Source organism: Phodopus roborovskii, unplaced genomic scaffold (genome assembly GCF_943737965.1).
Source record: "Phodopus roborovskii unplaced genomic scaffold, PHOROB, whole genome shotgun sequence".
NCBI classification, from domain to species: domain Eukaryota; kingdom Metazoa; phylum Chordata; class Mammalia; order Rodentia; family Cricetidae; genus Phodopus; species Phodopus roborovskii.
The window spans coordinates 8,118,375-8,134,108 of record NW_026126563.1 but is presented as its reverse complement, the minus strand read 5'-3'; positions in this window follow the sequence as shown (position 1 = coordinate 8,134,108).

The following is a 15,734-nucleotide window of genomic DNA, read 5'->3' as shown; positions in this document are numbered from 1 at the left end:
ATTTTTGTTTTATTAGGGGATGTGTGCAGGGGTGGAAGGCAAATGCAAAGGGATGGGGAATGAGTGAGATTAAGATACATGATGTGAAAAACACATAGAATAAATAAATTTAATTTATTAGTATTTATTATTATTTGGGTTTTTCAAGACAAGGTTTCTCTGTGCCATAGCCCTGTCTGTCCTAGAACTAGCTCTGTAGACCAGGCAGGCCTCTAACTCATAGAGATCTGCCTGCCCCTGCCCCTGCCTCTTGGGATTAAAGGCTTGTGTCACCATGCCTAAAAAAAAAAAAAAAAAAAAAAAAAAAAAAAAAAGAAACAAAACAAAGAAGCAAACAAAAAAAAAATAAATAAACCACATATTCCTGTGAATTTGGAATGGCCTTTATCTTTAAATTCCAGTATTTTGACATGATAATGCTCAGTCTTTGCTTTGGATGAATATTAACCCTGCATCACAAATGGTCTAATGAATGAACAAATCAAATCAATCAATCCATCAGTCAAAGACACCATGTAGGGCTGGAAACTATATGCTTGGATTTAACTTTGGCTCTAACACTGACTGAGTAAAGCAGAGCATGGGATTTTAATTCTCTCCATCTCAGCTTCCTTATCAATAAACTGAGCACCATAGCTTTGCCCAAATGCAGAGGAAACATCAGGTGTAAAGCAACATTATTGTACTCAATGACGTGGTTCAGATTCTGGCTTTGATTGTTAAGCTATTTGAGGATCATTTAAACAATCCCTTGCAGCGCAGCTTTTAATTCTATGGCTCCCGTGGTCTTATCTTTTCTGCCTCTGGGAAGTAATAATGCAATTTCCACTCCTCCTGTCTCCTACCCTGGCTCCCTTTTAGAAGGATTGCCTTCTTCCATCATTTCTTCTGAATCTATGGTGGTTGTTCAGCGTCAAGGACTGGAATGGAACCATCTCAGGACAAAAGTGTTCCTAGAGCCCAATGCATAGCCATCGGTGGTGGTTAATTGCCAGAGGTCCTTAAAAATCACTGCAGAGGTAGATTGGATAGACAGCCATCAGACTGAACTTTAGAACCCTCGCCTTCTCAACTGGAAGAAATTGACTTCAAAACACACACAGTTCGTTGGGAGAGTACTCCAAGGTAGTGGTGGTGGTTTTCACTATTTGAAAGGCAACAAGGCCTGAGAATAACATTCTTTGGTGGTTTTTATTTTGTGGCTCATTATCAACCCTATTTCACTGTGATTTTAGGGTACATACAAATCTGTGGTGAAATTCAAAGTATCCCCCAGCTCCTAAGGGAAGTTTGGACATGCAGCTCTAAGAAGTTGTTGTTCATATCGTGGTACAGAATAAGAACCTGGAGGAGATCTCAGGGGACAGTCTAGCAGAGGGAACTGGGCTCCTCCCCGTGGCCAGTGAAAACCAGAGATGCACGGCTAGATGCCTCGTGATGATGGAGGGTTTTCAAAGGAACGCAGGGTAAGTTCCCAGAGGGCAGATTTAGGAGGATGGCTTCCAGCCATTGTCCATGGTTTCTCCTCTCCTTCCATTACCCTCTTCCCATAATCACGCTTATTCTTGCCTGTGCTTCTTCCTATCACTCTGTTCCATCCTCTCAGAGATGGATATCCTCTGGAAAACAAAAGTCTCCCCTTTTCTCTTGCTACCACTGACTGCAGTTTATCTAACCCTCTGTGAAAACCTTCAAACAAGGTCTGTGGAGCTGAAGTAGCTGGAGAAGCTGAGACAGGGTACACAGCCAGCAGATATCAGAACTGGCACCAGAAACGCCGCGATCTGACTGCTGTGCCAGCCCCGGTACCCATTCCTCCATTGTAGCCATTCCATCGCATGCCTGCCTAGCCAGGGACCTGCAGAGACGCATCAGGGTGCTTCCTCCATCGGCGCTTTAGAAGGAGCTTGATTCCTTCCTTCTAAACTAAACAAATCAAGGTCAGCTAAGACCAGGACATCACACGGTAGTGCTAGCAGGTTCATTGCTGATCACTGGGACCAAACATTGTAGAGAAGGGGGAAAAGGAAGATCCAGGAAGGTAAACAGTCAAGGGAACACAAGATAAGCATGCAGATAACAAGACCAGGCTTAGAAATTAGCACACACCATACAGTTACCCAGCCCTTCCCAGGGTACTCTGCAGCCCAAGGACAAGGGAAATGGGAGTGAATTAGCTCAGCTCAAGGAGCCTTCCAAGTGAGGATATGTATTTGTGTTATCTTTGATGGAACAAGGTCCTGGTATGCACTTTTGTGATGGTTCATTTTCGAGCTGAACCGCAACCCAAAGGCTAGGAAATAGAGTTAAAGTCTTCGCAGTTAGACCCTCATTCTCCCAGTACTTAAGTGAGTGTCTCGTAAAGGTTAATACTATCAAAAAGTTTTAGAAGAAAAAGAAAAGAAAACTAATGGGGAGGAACACTGGGAACAAGCTGGGTACGCATATTCCTCAATTCCCAGCACTTCAAGGGTTATGTGCAGAAAGATTGATATGGAAGTGAAACCAGTTTGGTACACTTAGCTGAGACCTTATTTCAAAACAATACCCAACAAAGCAAAATCTAAGGTAAACAGTAAGCCATATCTATGAAATTACATATGAAACATTCCTTTAGAAAAGGAGTATTTCTCTTCTGATAAAGCACAAGTATTTGTTAGTGTCATACGTTTGTAGTAAGGATGGCTCCATTTTTTTCTCTCCATAATCTGAGATCGAAAGGCACCAAACTTTACAAAGAGCCAGTTGTTACCCCAGCTTGGGACACACCTTTAATTCTGTGAGGTGATTGCAACTTTTAGCTTCATGTCTGAAGAGAAATTAGCTGAAGACGATTCTGACTCCATCACCAATAATGGCCAATTACGATAATGTGCAGTCTTGTTAATATCACCAAGGTCATTTATTTCTGGAATCTCTCATAGTATTTTCTGTGAGCAAGGGCTCTCATAGACAATACCATAGGTATGCACAATACTGCTATAACCAACCAGTAGTATCCACTATTAAAACTGTGCAGGGTGCAGGAAGCCCAACGTGCAAAATGAATGTCCATCACCAAGCCATGCCTGACCTATTAAATTACATATACTTATATGTACTTCCATCCCAGTCTTCAATCTCTCAGCAGTGAACTCTTAACCTCTAAATAATGAGGTCATCTATGTAAGGTAGCAAACACTGTACCTGACATGTTGAGTGGCTAGTTGGCACACTAGATGACCTTCCATAGCATTTAAGTTATTTTTATCTCTTATTCGAAGCATCATTTCTTCAACTACACTATGTTTACTATGACCCCATCATCCTTCAGACATTATCACCATCCATGTTGATAATTTGTCTACTAGGACAAAACCTGAAACAGTTGCAGACCTGTGGTGTGTAACATAGTCCTAGCTAACCCACATGCTTGCACCCAAGAGGAAAGTGGAGAAATGAATGAATCAATAAAACTTACATTTAATCTTAAAGAATAAGATAAATGCTTACTTCTTCAGATATTCTGTGCTTCAAATAAAGGTAACTTTTCATGTCAGTAGTAACTAAGCCTTTGGTATAGTCTGGATCACAGAATGAATAAGAGACAGATGCATTTTTTTTTCAATTTCATGATTCATTCACTTATTAGTTGTGCCAGGATGGTTGTATTTATTGAGAAGGTGAAACAGATTTGGGAGAGCAGATCCCTTTAAAAGATCAATCATATAGGTAGGGTGAACCTGCAACATGATCAGTGTTTCCTCACAACAGAGTTGAAGTATCAAAGATAAGGTAGTGAGTATGATAAAGTAAGAGAGTATGGTGGAAAATAAAGAACACAGGGTGGAGAATCCCACAGGTAGCATCTCAGAGTCCTGATTATAACCCCATGAGAAAGAGAAATTGTGAGAGAAGGAAGACTCATGGTTTGGACTTAAAGTTTCCAAGGTGAGAGCTGGGCAAGTCAGATCTTGGAATGATGGACATGAGTGGACATGATGGTGGACACAATGGTGGACATGATGGTGGACATGATGGTGGACACGATGGTGGTCATGATGGTGGACATGAAGGTGGACACGATGGTGGACACGATGGTGGTCATGATGGTGGACATGAAGGTGGACATGATGGTGGTCATGATGGTGGACATGATGGTGGACACAATGAAGGTAACATAAGTGGTGTGTGCTGAAATCATAGTGGAGCGGTGAGGTCCAAGCAAATGCCATTCGCTCAGAAACTCAAGTAGAGTGTATTATGACATTAAAAATAGAGTCTCTGGGACTGTGTGTCCTGTTCAACCATCAAACAGAATATGCTATAGTGATAGGAAACCTTGGCATATCTGGTTGTTTGTAAAGTGACCACTGGCTAAGCATCACTCTGTTAAAGAGGAGACTGAGAGGCAAACCAAAGTTTTCTTCAAATTGCATTGCTTTGACACCCATGATGGAACTGAACATTCCATATCAAGGTAACAAATGTTGATGGAAAGAACTTTCTACATGGAGAAGCTGCCCTCAGTTTTATTTGCAAGCAGCTGAAATCCCAGCTTCTAGCTAGTTGGTGAAATCTGTTACCTGGGGAGTAAATAAAAATAATGTTTTCACTTGTGGATACAACTATCATATCCCATCCTGAATTTAGTAAGTGAATTAAGGAGAGAAATAAGCACTTTCAGTGAGTCCAGCATGTGCTTACTGCATACTAACTACTGCTAGAGATTTCCCTTGCCGTGGCTTTCTCTTTATATAGTGGATATATCTGATATTCAACTCTCTAATTCTTACCACTATGAAAGAAAGAGAGGATGCAAGAACACGAAGTATTATCTACCCATCCACATTGACAGTCTGGAGTCTCTTCCTTAGGCAGGAAAGAGAGGTAGGCCTATAGCAGCAAGACAAATGAAAATCCTGGCTAGCCAGGGCAACTGATTATTTTGTAGACTTCTCTGGGGGCAGGTAGGGCTTATCAGATGATTTGAAACATCCTATCAGATCCCTGTAAACTAGCACCTCCCCATGCTTTGTTACTGATACTGTTAAACTCTCGGCCCTACTTTGGCCTGCCTCTGTTGGCTAAGCAGAACTTGAGGTTCAGATTTCGCCTGATTTATATAAGTAAGCTTTTAATCTCATGGGAGGAAACTCGATCTCAATCACTAGCTCTAATGGGTTGGACTGGGTTGTGTCTGTCTAGTTGGTCAGAACAGAGCATGTCTATTTGAAGTCATTAACAGGCAACCAAAGAGGTCTCAACATTTAGTTCTAGGATCTTCAAAGAGGGGAAATGCTGGATATATGGAGAAAGCCTGATGCTCTTTCCTCAAGGCATTTGGGGCAGGAGTCTAGGAAAAGCAAAGAACATGACAGTATCTGAAGCCTGAGAGAATAAGAGTTAAGTTCATGAATTTCTACGCCCCTGGGTCTGAAGGGTCACAGCAACCAAAAGAGCTCCTACACAGCTCTCCTCCAAAACTGCAGCGCTCCAAAGCAAAGTGGAAGGTGTGTGTGTGTGGGGGGGGCTAAAAGGCAAGAATGCTAAGTGAATTCCTGTGTTCAAGATTATGGAAAACAATAAATATATATTTCAGCCTTCACCAAAGAAAAGGTGATTGTGGTGGTGGTATGGAGCAGTTGGAGTAGCCTGGCATGCACAAAGCCCTGAGTGCCATCGCCAGAACCACATAAACCTAGCACAGTTGCACACTTAGGTAATATCACCAGATAGAAACAGGAAGATCAGAAGTTCAAGGTGATCGCAGGTACACAGTGAATTAGAAACACTCTGGGTCACATAAGGCCTGTGACTCATAAATGAACAAACAGAAGAAAACAGCAAAGGGTAAGGATGAGCTCCACACAGAAAGGATCTCATGGTTGCTTTTAAGTCCGAGTTTACTCAGCACCTTATTAAATTAAGGTCAACTGATTTTCTCTGGATGAGCTTTCATTTTGAAGAGAGGATTGTAAATAGAAGTTGTGGCAATAGAATTATCCAACCAAAATATAAACCAGCAGAAAACAGTGTTTCACAGGACTACAATGTTCTAAAAGTCAGAGGATGATCTATGATCAAATTGGAATCAACTTGAAGTCAGTTTTTAAAAGACAGTCCCATAACAACAACAACAGCAACAACTGAACTCCCCATATCTCAGGTGAAGAGGTGTGCTTCTGAGTGGTTTGTGATTCAAAGAACAAACAACAGCAAAAATGACAGTAATAGATTATAACTTAATAGCAGTTAAAATGCAACATATAGACACTCTTGGGATGCAGGCAAAGCTGTGATTTTAATGTAGTGTATGGCGCTATACACCCACAACAGAAAAAAAATTGATAATGAAAACTCAAAGGTTTTATTACTATCTAAAGGAGTCAGAACAAAGTGACAGCACAATAACCCTGAAAGAAAAGAATAAAGACAATCCAATAGGATGAATAAGAAAGATAACAAATACAGTAAATGTAAATGCCCAAATACAGTGCTTTGGGAAAGGTTAAATAGACCCTTATAGATGCCTTGATTGGTAACTTTGTCCATTTGTTAGCTAAAGTCTGACTTGGCTTTTCATACTCCAGATCTTCATTTTTAAATTCTTTTAGGTCATTGTTTAAGTGAAAAGTATCTTCTGAATCCTGAATCTCTAGTTTCTGCAGCAAAGCATATTGATAAGGTTATTTTTAGTTATATGTGTTTGGTGCACGTGTATGTATAAATTACACAGATAGCATTCCCAAAGCCTATATATACATATTTTAAAAATTTCTATTCAGCAAAAGCTTTGGCATTCTTAACTTCCTAGACACTAAAAGTAGAGCAGCAGCAACAACAAAATCAATGTAATCCTGGGTTTCCTTGAGTTTATTGTCTATAGTAATGCTTATGTTAAGAAGTAATTAAGGAAGGAATGAAAGAAGGGTTGGGACAGGAAAGAATGAAATCTTTCTCCACGCTTCTTAGATAAAGGTAAACCATTCACATGTTAGTTTGTTTGTATTTTAGAGACAGGGTCTCTAAAACCCTGTCCTGAACTCACTGTGTAGATGAGGCTGGCCTTGAACTCACAGAGATCTTCCTCCCTCTGCCTCCCCAGTGTTCAGATTAAAGGTGTGTACCACCACGCCTGACTTGAATCACTCAGGTATTTTTTTTTTCTGTTTCTATTGTCACAATCCTCTAGAATCACCTGATAATTTGAAGCCAATTCCTGCTTTCGACTTTGTTTGATCTACATTTCAGTGCTTTTGTACTTAATAGCATAAGCTAAGCTTTTTCATGAGTTCGTGCAGTCATCTAAAAATCTTCATTTGAATAATCTGTGTGATCCTCAAAAGAAGGATCTGAATGGAGTCCCAGCACTTGGTATGCTATTGGGTTAGTTTAAACTGGCGTCAGGGAAGTATGTTTATATAAGAGACATTTGAAACAGAAGTGAACATTCAGGTCTACCCTGTGTAGTACAGTAGACGCTCCATCGGCCAGTGACACAAGCTTTGCTTTCTGTGCTTAGAGCCTATGGCTCCATCTACTCCTTCCATCTGATTTGCTCACTCAAAACTATCAGCATACGTTGAGGCCTTGCTCAAACTCTTCTCCTACAAGTAAAATCTACTACTGAGAGACACAGTAAGGCATTGATTTGCTAAAGGATTACTGCAGTGGCTATGTTTATTGTCAATGGCTCTTCTCATGCATACTGTATCTCAAGATATATTTTCACACATTCTTACGTCCAACTGGAAAGCCCTCCAATGTGACACCACTCTACTTAGATGCTACTGAAAACACAAATAAAATGCTCAACTTCTCAGCCACCCGCAGGACTTTGAGCTCTTTTGGCCTGTGTTGTACTAGTTGCATGCCCTAACAAGATTTTGAGTCTAATATAGACTAGATACTCTTGTATTCATTCACAAATGTCACCCAAAAAGTGAAGTCTCTACACTTTTTGATGAATATTAGCAAACAAGCTATGCTTTCAGCCATTTCTACAATAAGGCATGGCCATATTATTCTGGTTAATATAGCAGTAATAAAAATGTCCTATGAAATTTCAAGCAAGCATGTAGTTTCTCAGACATCGACAATGTACTACAGTAAAATAAAGGAGTTTGACATCTTAGAACACTGTGTAGGCCCAGGATCATCGGCCCAGGTTACTTAGCAGGCTATACTCCCTCGCTTTTATTCATTGCCCAAGTGGAGGCTAACTTCTCAAAGATCTTCACCAGTAAATTCTGTTAAGACTTTTGTATTTCAATAAACTTATAGAATAGTCTTAATAATTCCTCATTTTAATGACCGCATAAGACAGAGTAAGGGTGCTAGTCAAGTTTCTGTTTTAAAAAAGAAATACTTGCGATCAGAAACTGATTAAATAATAATAATAATTAAAAAAAAAAAAGACTGGGTTATTTTGACTCACAGTTTCTGTCCATGGTTGATTGTCCCCATTCCTCTGAGTAAAGAGGAAACTGTTCACCTTATGACAGCCAGGAAGTAAATCAGACTAGAAAGGGCCAGATCCCAATATCCCCATTAAGGGCACGCCCCAATGACCTTTTGTCCACTAGGTCCCATTTTCTAAAGTGGGACCTTCCAATAATGTCACAAGGCAGGACTAAGACTCAACGTCTCTATTCAGTTAATGCTTTTCTATTTTCTGTTGCTTCTCCTGAGTCCAACGTACTCTGTTTTCTGAAGGAAACATGAGGCACAGTGTTAATGAACACACTGCATCTTGTTTATGAGCCCTAGACACATGTAAAAGTGTGAATTCTTCCTCTCCTTGCACAAGCCTTACAGCAGGGATGCTCTAGCACCTGCCCTGCCCTACCCTGCCCGGCAGGGGCCATAGGAAAGGTGAATATGGGGGAGTGGTTCTTGGCACAGTCTCTGAAGTCTCGGATTATCGCTCTCTTTCTTCATACCTTAATAGCCTCTATCCAAGGGGAACTCCTTGGGGAAACCAACAGAAAGGGTAGGATTTTGTCACTTCTCGCCGCTCAGGTTACATATTTGCTGTACTTGAATGTATAGGGAAACAGTTGGAAGCCGGTCAACCATAGTATGGAACAGGAGAAGATAAAAAGCAGTTCTATCTCCCTGGTTGTTTTGAATTTGCCATTTGCTTGAAAAAAAAATCTCATAATGTTAAGTAGGAAGTATGGGACAGCGTGGGCTTCGTCCTGATCAAACGGACTTCACGGCGTGTCCTCTAGGCTCACGGCGACATTGACGGGATGGATAAAACTGGTGAGAAGAGAAACCCTGACAGTGAACTGAAGAATCAAGAGTCAACATGAGCGGCCTTTCCATTCACAGGCTGTCTTCATTTTTCTATTTCAATAAACTTACAGCATAGCCTTAATGGTTTCTTATTATTTTGATGACCATGTAAGGGACAGTGAGTATGTTAACCAATTGTCTGGTACAAAATACCTGAGATCAACAACTTCCAAAAAGAAGATCGGGCTATCTTATATGTGTGAACATTTACATAGGCTGAATTTAAGAAAATATCTATAAATTTCCATAGACTAATTTGCATCTCAAAAATACCAGGGCAAAGAATGTTTTCAGCTTTGGAACTGACGCATAATCATTGTACACACTGTATGTAGTTCATTAAAGACAGTGTCTTTCAAGTACATCTTTTATTTGACCATGTTCCCCACCCAAGCCTCATGCCTGTTCCTTCCATGTGTTCTTACTCCTTTTATTACTCTTATGGCTAGCCTTTTCCTTCCTACACATGGTCTCCTCCTGCTTCCATGCAGTGTGTGTGTGTGTGTGTGTGTGTGTGTGTGTGTGTGTGTGTGTGTGTGAGAGAGAGAGAGAGAGAGAGAGAGAGAGATGTTCATGTACCTAGAAAGACTTCTAGGCTCCACAAATAAGAGGAATCACATTTGTTTTTCTGTGTCTGGATTATTTTGCTCAAAAAGGTGATCTCTAGTTGCACCCTCTTTTCTGCACATAACTTCAGTTTCATTCCTGTTTACAGAAGAAGTTTTTCAGACTCTAAGTGTGAGCCTACTGCTTCACACTTCCAAGACCTAGCTTTCCATCTCTAAACACAAGCTTTTGCCTTCATTATTATGAAATGGAAACAATATGGTATATGAAACATGTATCTAATATCTGTGTTATTTCTAGCACCATTTGGGACAGGTATAGGATTGCCCCTGTGTTGTAGTACCAATCCACCAAGTCAGGAGTACACATACACTGGTGACACAAGATTTCCATCACATTGCTAGGAAAATTCAAGACCATGATCTTTAAGCTCAGAATTGTCGTGAAGACATACATTGGTCTGGATGGATCTAAGGTCAGCTTGGCAAAAAAAAAAAAAAAAAAAAAAAAAAAGATAGATGTAGTGAAAGATATAGTTAGTCTAGGGGTCTAACTCTTTGTACATCAAGCATTTGATGTTGTTGTTGTTGTTATTGTTTTTTATTGTTTTGTTTTCATCTAATTTGGCCATAAATTACCATGGCCTTCTTGCAAAAAGTAAACTCGGGGCTTTGGTGAGAACTCCTCAGCTTACCTAGGAGGAACCTTTGAAACAAACCTTATCCGATGCCCGTTAAGTAGTTAATTTGTGTTTGAGCATCTGTCTGTGTCTCCTCTAGTTGTCCTTGTTAGGTCAACACTGGATTCAATGTTAATTGTAACAAGTGGCTGCCTATTTAATGATAGATGTAAGTGACCTCTGATCCCCATTGGCTTCTCCCGTAGCCCAGAATTACAATCTTGAGTCAAACTTCAGAGTTCCAGAACCGTCTCATGGTTGAAATACACAGATCAGCCAAAGGGAAGAAGGGGGAAACCTGCACATTTGCCTTTGTTCGTCAGCACACTGGCAAAGTGTCCAGATTTGCTGGCTCCATCGTACACCTGGAAGCCAAGTCTAGAGGGGAGGAGCAGGGTGTGCCATACTAGCGTGGTAGATGAGACAGAGCAGAAGGAAGTCTCTCGAGTTTGGGGGCTCGGTTCTGGCTGTTTCACCACAGTGGGGAGCATGGAGAACCCAATATCAGCTTAAGGAAACAGTTATGCTGAAATCAACCCTAAAGATACCAAGGGAGGTGTTGAGAATATGAACAAATGCCTCTTCCTTGAACTTCTTGCATTAAATATATATGTATATGCTTACATATGTGTGTGTGCATATTTAAATATAATAGCCATTAAAACTTTTGAAGTTTTAGAGGATTGGTGACTTAGAGCAGAAACTCAAGCACAGTTGCGGAATATGCAGGCTGCCATCCCTTCTCTGACCCCTGACCTCCTCTGTGACATACTTGTCATTCTCCATTGTCCCCTTTTCAGCATGACCCCTCTACTTGATCTTCTCTGGCTTCTCCCAACTATGACTGTGGCTACTTCATTTAAAAAGACAGCTCGCTGTAATCATGTGACAGCTCTCTTTTTCCATGTAGACCATGCTTATAACTACAGATTAAAGTGAAGCCTTGGCTACTCGGTGCAGTTAAGACTCTCAGCCAGAGCTCTATCGTTAAAGAGACTCTGTTTCATCGTAGGGGCTTCGCATAAATATAGATTATCTAAACTACCCAGATCACATAATTATGGGAATAAGTAAATTTGATCAGTTACGATGACTTCAACCGTCCACATAGAGAAAAACTCCTTTGTTCTTTCTGCATCAAACGCCAAAATCTGTGAGTTTCTGGCTGCCAGCAGCTGGCCAACCATTCTATTTTAACCAGATTCAGGCTGAATCCATCTAAAATAGTTCAAAATGACCAGGAAAGCAAGGACAGTTAAGATTATGAGGTAGAGTTTGATCTTTGGTCCAAAGCCCAAAAGTAATCTTAGAAAAAAAAAATAGATTCAAAAGGACTCAATTATTCAACCCATAATCACAGTCAAATGAGGTTGTGGATTTTGTACCCCAGAACGTTATCCTTCTGTACATGAGTGTTGTGCTTGTATTAACTGACTGGCCATCACCACATTCTTGCCAGCATAATTAAGGCATCCCAAGCCTATGAAATAAGTAAATGCCTATAACCATGAGACTGCAGGCATCCCTGGTGTCCAGTTTGCTCCTCTCTTCTCTTTTTCTCTCTTGTTTAGCTCTAGAAACATTGCAAGTGATTTCCATTTGATTTAGGAAAGTAATAGGGCAGAGACACTATCTGTAAACATAAGGAACACAATGGGAAATATTATGCGTGCATATAAAGACAGAGAAATAAAACCAGGTTTTAGAAAAAAAAAAACTTTATAGCTTGTCTCAAAAGCATTGTAAAATTAGTGGAAGAAGTACATGTTGTTACGTTTTTACATTTTCATTTTGCCAATAGAAAGCCTCATAATATTTTTACTATGCTTCTAGACGTGGATCTTCTGCCTGAGCTGTGGCTTGAAAACAGCCCGGGGGTTGGTGGCTTCTGAGGGGTGGGTTGGTGGAGAGTCTGAAGTGGGCATGAGCCAGGCTTCCTAGGCACACTCACCTGGAACAGCACTGAGCAGGTGCAAGGTGTCAGGCCTGAGTGTGTTGTTTATATCCAGGCTTCAAGCAGACTCTTGATAAGATTTCCTTAGGAAAATATTCCCCAGTATCTACCCTCATTTACGCTCCGCTTACAAAACAAAGCCTAACCAAACCAAAACAAATGTTAATTAGGATCAAAATCTCACAACGAATAACATTTGTGCTTCTTCCTTTTGCCTCTGGTATGGTCAAAAGGATGGTTAATGTTCTGCCATTCGACTGAAAACTGAAAGATTTTTGCATCTGTATTATAAAGTTTGTGAATTTTGTCACTGAGGTCCTAAGTCCCTAATGTGAATGTATTAGGACACATGGTTTTTAGGAGGTAATAGATGCTGTGTGAGATCACAAAGATGGATCCCTGATCCAGAGTCAATGGCCTTATAGGGTGAGGCTATGCGGCATTAAGTCAGGAAGAAAAGCTTTGCTAGACACAAAATTGTCTGTGACTTGGATCTCAGACTTCCCCAACTCTATCTAGCTTTCTGTTTTTTAAGCTATCCAATATATGAGATTTTGCTGTGGCATCCCGAACAAACTAACATACAGTTAAATTGCTTGGATTTATTTATTTATAATTGTGAACAATTAATTGTGCTATTTGATTATGAAGCCCTGTTTCCCAAACAAGCTAATTGTTTATACCACCTAGGAAACCAAAGAGCAGCTAATGATTCATTCTCCTGCTTCCTATCCACAGAGATGACACCATTTGACCAAGTTTGCCCCTAATGAGTGTTTAGGAAAACCCCCAACTTGCTGAGCCCTGTTGTTGTGTGTTTTTTACTATGTGGCAAATGTAGATTTTATCCTTGTCAATGCTTTTCTCATAATGATGCCAAAATGCTCAACAAAGGCAATTATAGGGAGGGAGTATTTCCTTCAGCTCTCAGTTTTAGAAGGTATGGGTCACCTTGGTGGGGAGGGAATTATGGAGTTGTTTTATGAGGGCAGGAGCCCATGACACCCCTCACACGAAGGCCCAACCAAAAAACAGAGAGCTTGTGGTGGACCCAGATTCAACACAAACTTCAAGGTTCACTTCCAGTAACCAACTACTGAAAACTAGGCCATACATCCCCAGAATTCCACAGCCTTCCAAATAACGCCAGCAGTCTGGGACTAAGGACTCAAAACAGGAGCCTGCGGAGGGTTTTCGAGACTTATACTACCATCTCATCCAGTGCATTGTCAAATGTGTCAAAGATAAATATGTAGAGCCATGGTTCCTAATCTAAAGCCACACAAATAATAAATATGATCTTATTAAAAATATCTCTGTATGGTAAAAACAAAACAAAACCACAGTAAATACAGAGTCAAAAGGTAAATAATAGATTAGAAATAAACATATGGCCACTTGGCATAATAACCCGATAGGAAACACACAAAGGAAATGAAAAAACAGTTCACAGTTCAAGTAGATCTCATATATGTATGTATATAGACAGGGAATGAGTATGTCTTTCAGAGTAAAATAATTATGCAAATTTTCATTGGACTACGATGACATCTTTCTTTACTCTTTGCAACTGGTGTGTTGCAAGAGTCCAAATATTTGATGGTATATTTTATTGGGCCAGAAGTTCTCTTAAACATGGTAGAAGGGAAATTTGGCAAGTACCTGGAAAAGGTCCCAAATAAAGAACACAGCCTTTAGAATTCAGACTCCCTTCATGTAAACTGATGCTGCACACTTCACACAAGGGCCAAATTCATTTCCCCTAAATTAATTAATATAGTAGTATTTGGAAAAGAAAATAAAACCAACTCAAAGTTCTTGCAGTGTTAAGCACTAAAATGAATTGTGTTATCGCTGTAAAACTGAACACACTGAATCTATAAAGAGAAAAATAAGAACCCATGAGCATTGTGCTGTTCTGATTTGGACATGAAGTGTCCAAAAGACTTGAGTGTTGAACACTGGGTTACCTATGAATGAGATTTTAGGGAGTTCTAGGACATGTGGGTTCTGACTTCCTCTCTTTGTTTTATTTTCTGACAGGAAGAATATGTTCACTTTGCCCATTTTTAGAAGCTCCCCATAGTAATGTGATTTGGTGGCCTAAAGCATTTATAGGGACCAGTCACAACATATCTTAAAGAAGTCTGGCTATGAAGCTGGAAAATGCAATCCTTTAATAATCTTGCCGTGGTTTTGGATTGTTGTCTGTGACAATATCAGAGAGACAACACATGATGGATAGGCCACCTTTGAGTTTGATCTTATTTTTCTCACTAACAGGCTTTGTGGTCATGGAAAAGCTCTTTTGATTCTAACTTCAGTCATGTCTCTCATTAAGTTGGAGGTGACAGTTACTGTTGTAACTACCATAGTAGTTATAATTCATGCACATTGAGAGCATCGGGATGGACATAGAAGAGCTGGCATTGGCAAACTTGTTGTGCGTGGTACTTCTAAATCCACTGTGATGGTGAAAGTCCTACAAAGTCATTATGTATTTACAAAATAAATCAAAACAGTCTGCAAAAGTCAGTACCATGTCACCTACCTGGAATCTCACTGTCTCTAATCTGACTGGCTCTTAAGAACTCAGGCCATAGAAGCAGAAAGAAGCAAACAATGGCTAAGTGGCAAGATATACTTAACAAATATTTGTCTGAAGTTTGGGGCACTTGACTTTGGGAAGCCCTGCCAAGCTGCTGTACTTGGACTTTATGACAATGAGCAGAAAGAGCCCAGAGGAGGAAATGCCAGTGAAAGTGGCAAATCATTTCCCCAGGGAAGAAATGGGAAGCAAGCACAAGCCTGTAGACCCAGTAGAAGCCTACACCTAAACACCGGACTAATTGTGAAGCTTTTGCTGTGACATCACATTCATAAAGAAGACGTCTATAATAGGTTTGAAAGGATGCAGATGAAAACTATTTACACACACACACACAAATGGTCAAAATAAAAATTGATGTTTAAGTACCTTACTGTCTTAAGCTATTGAACCCCTGATTTTGAGTTAAGTCACAGATTTTACTGTATTCAGTATCCAAGTATTTCTCTGTGATTTGGAGCTAGAAACTCTAACATGAAAGTCTGGGCTGAGATGAATAACAGTACTTAGGTATAACTAGAAACAAGAATGCTTCATGGCAAGTGGGGCATTGTTCTTGTGCACTCATGGAAACCACGGTAAACAAACAGTTACCCTCTCTGTCTTTCATTGAAAGCTTAGTGGTCTAGTCTGTAACTTTTTCC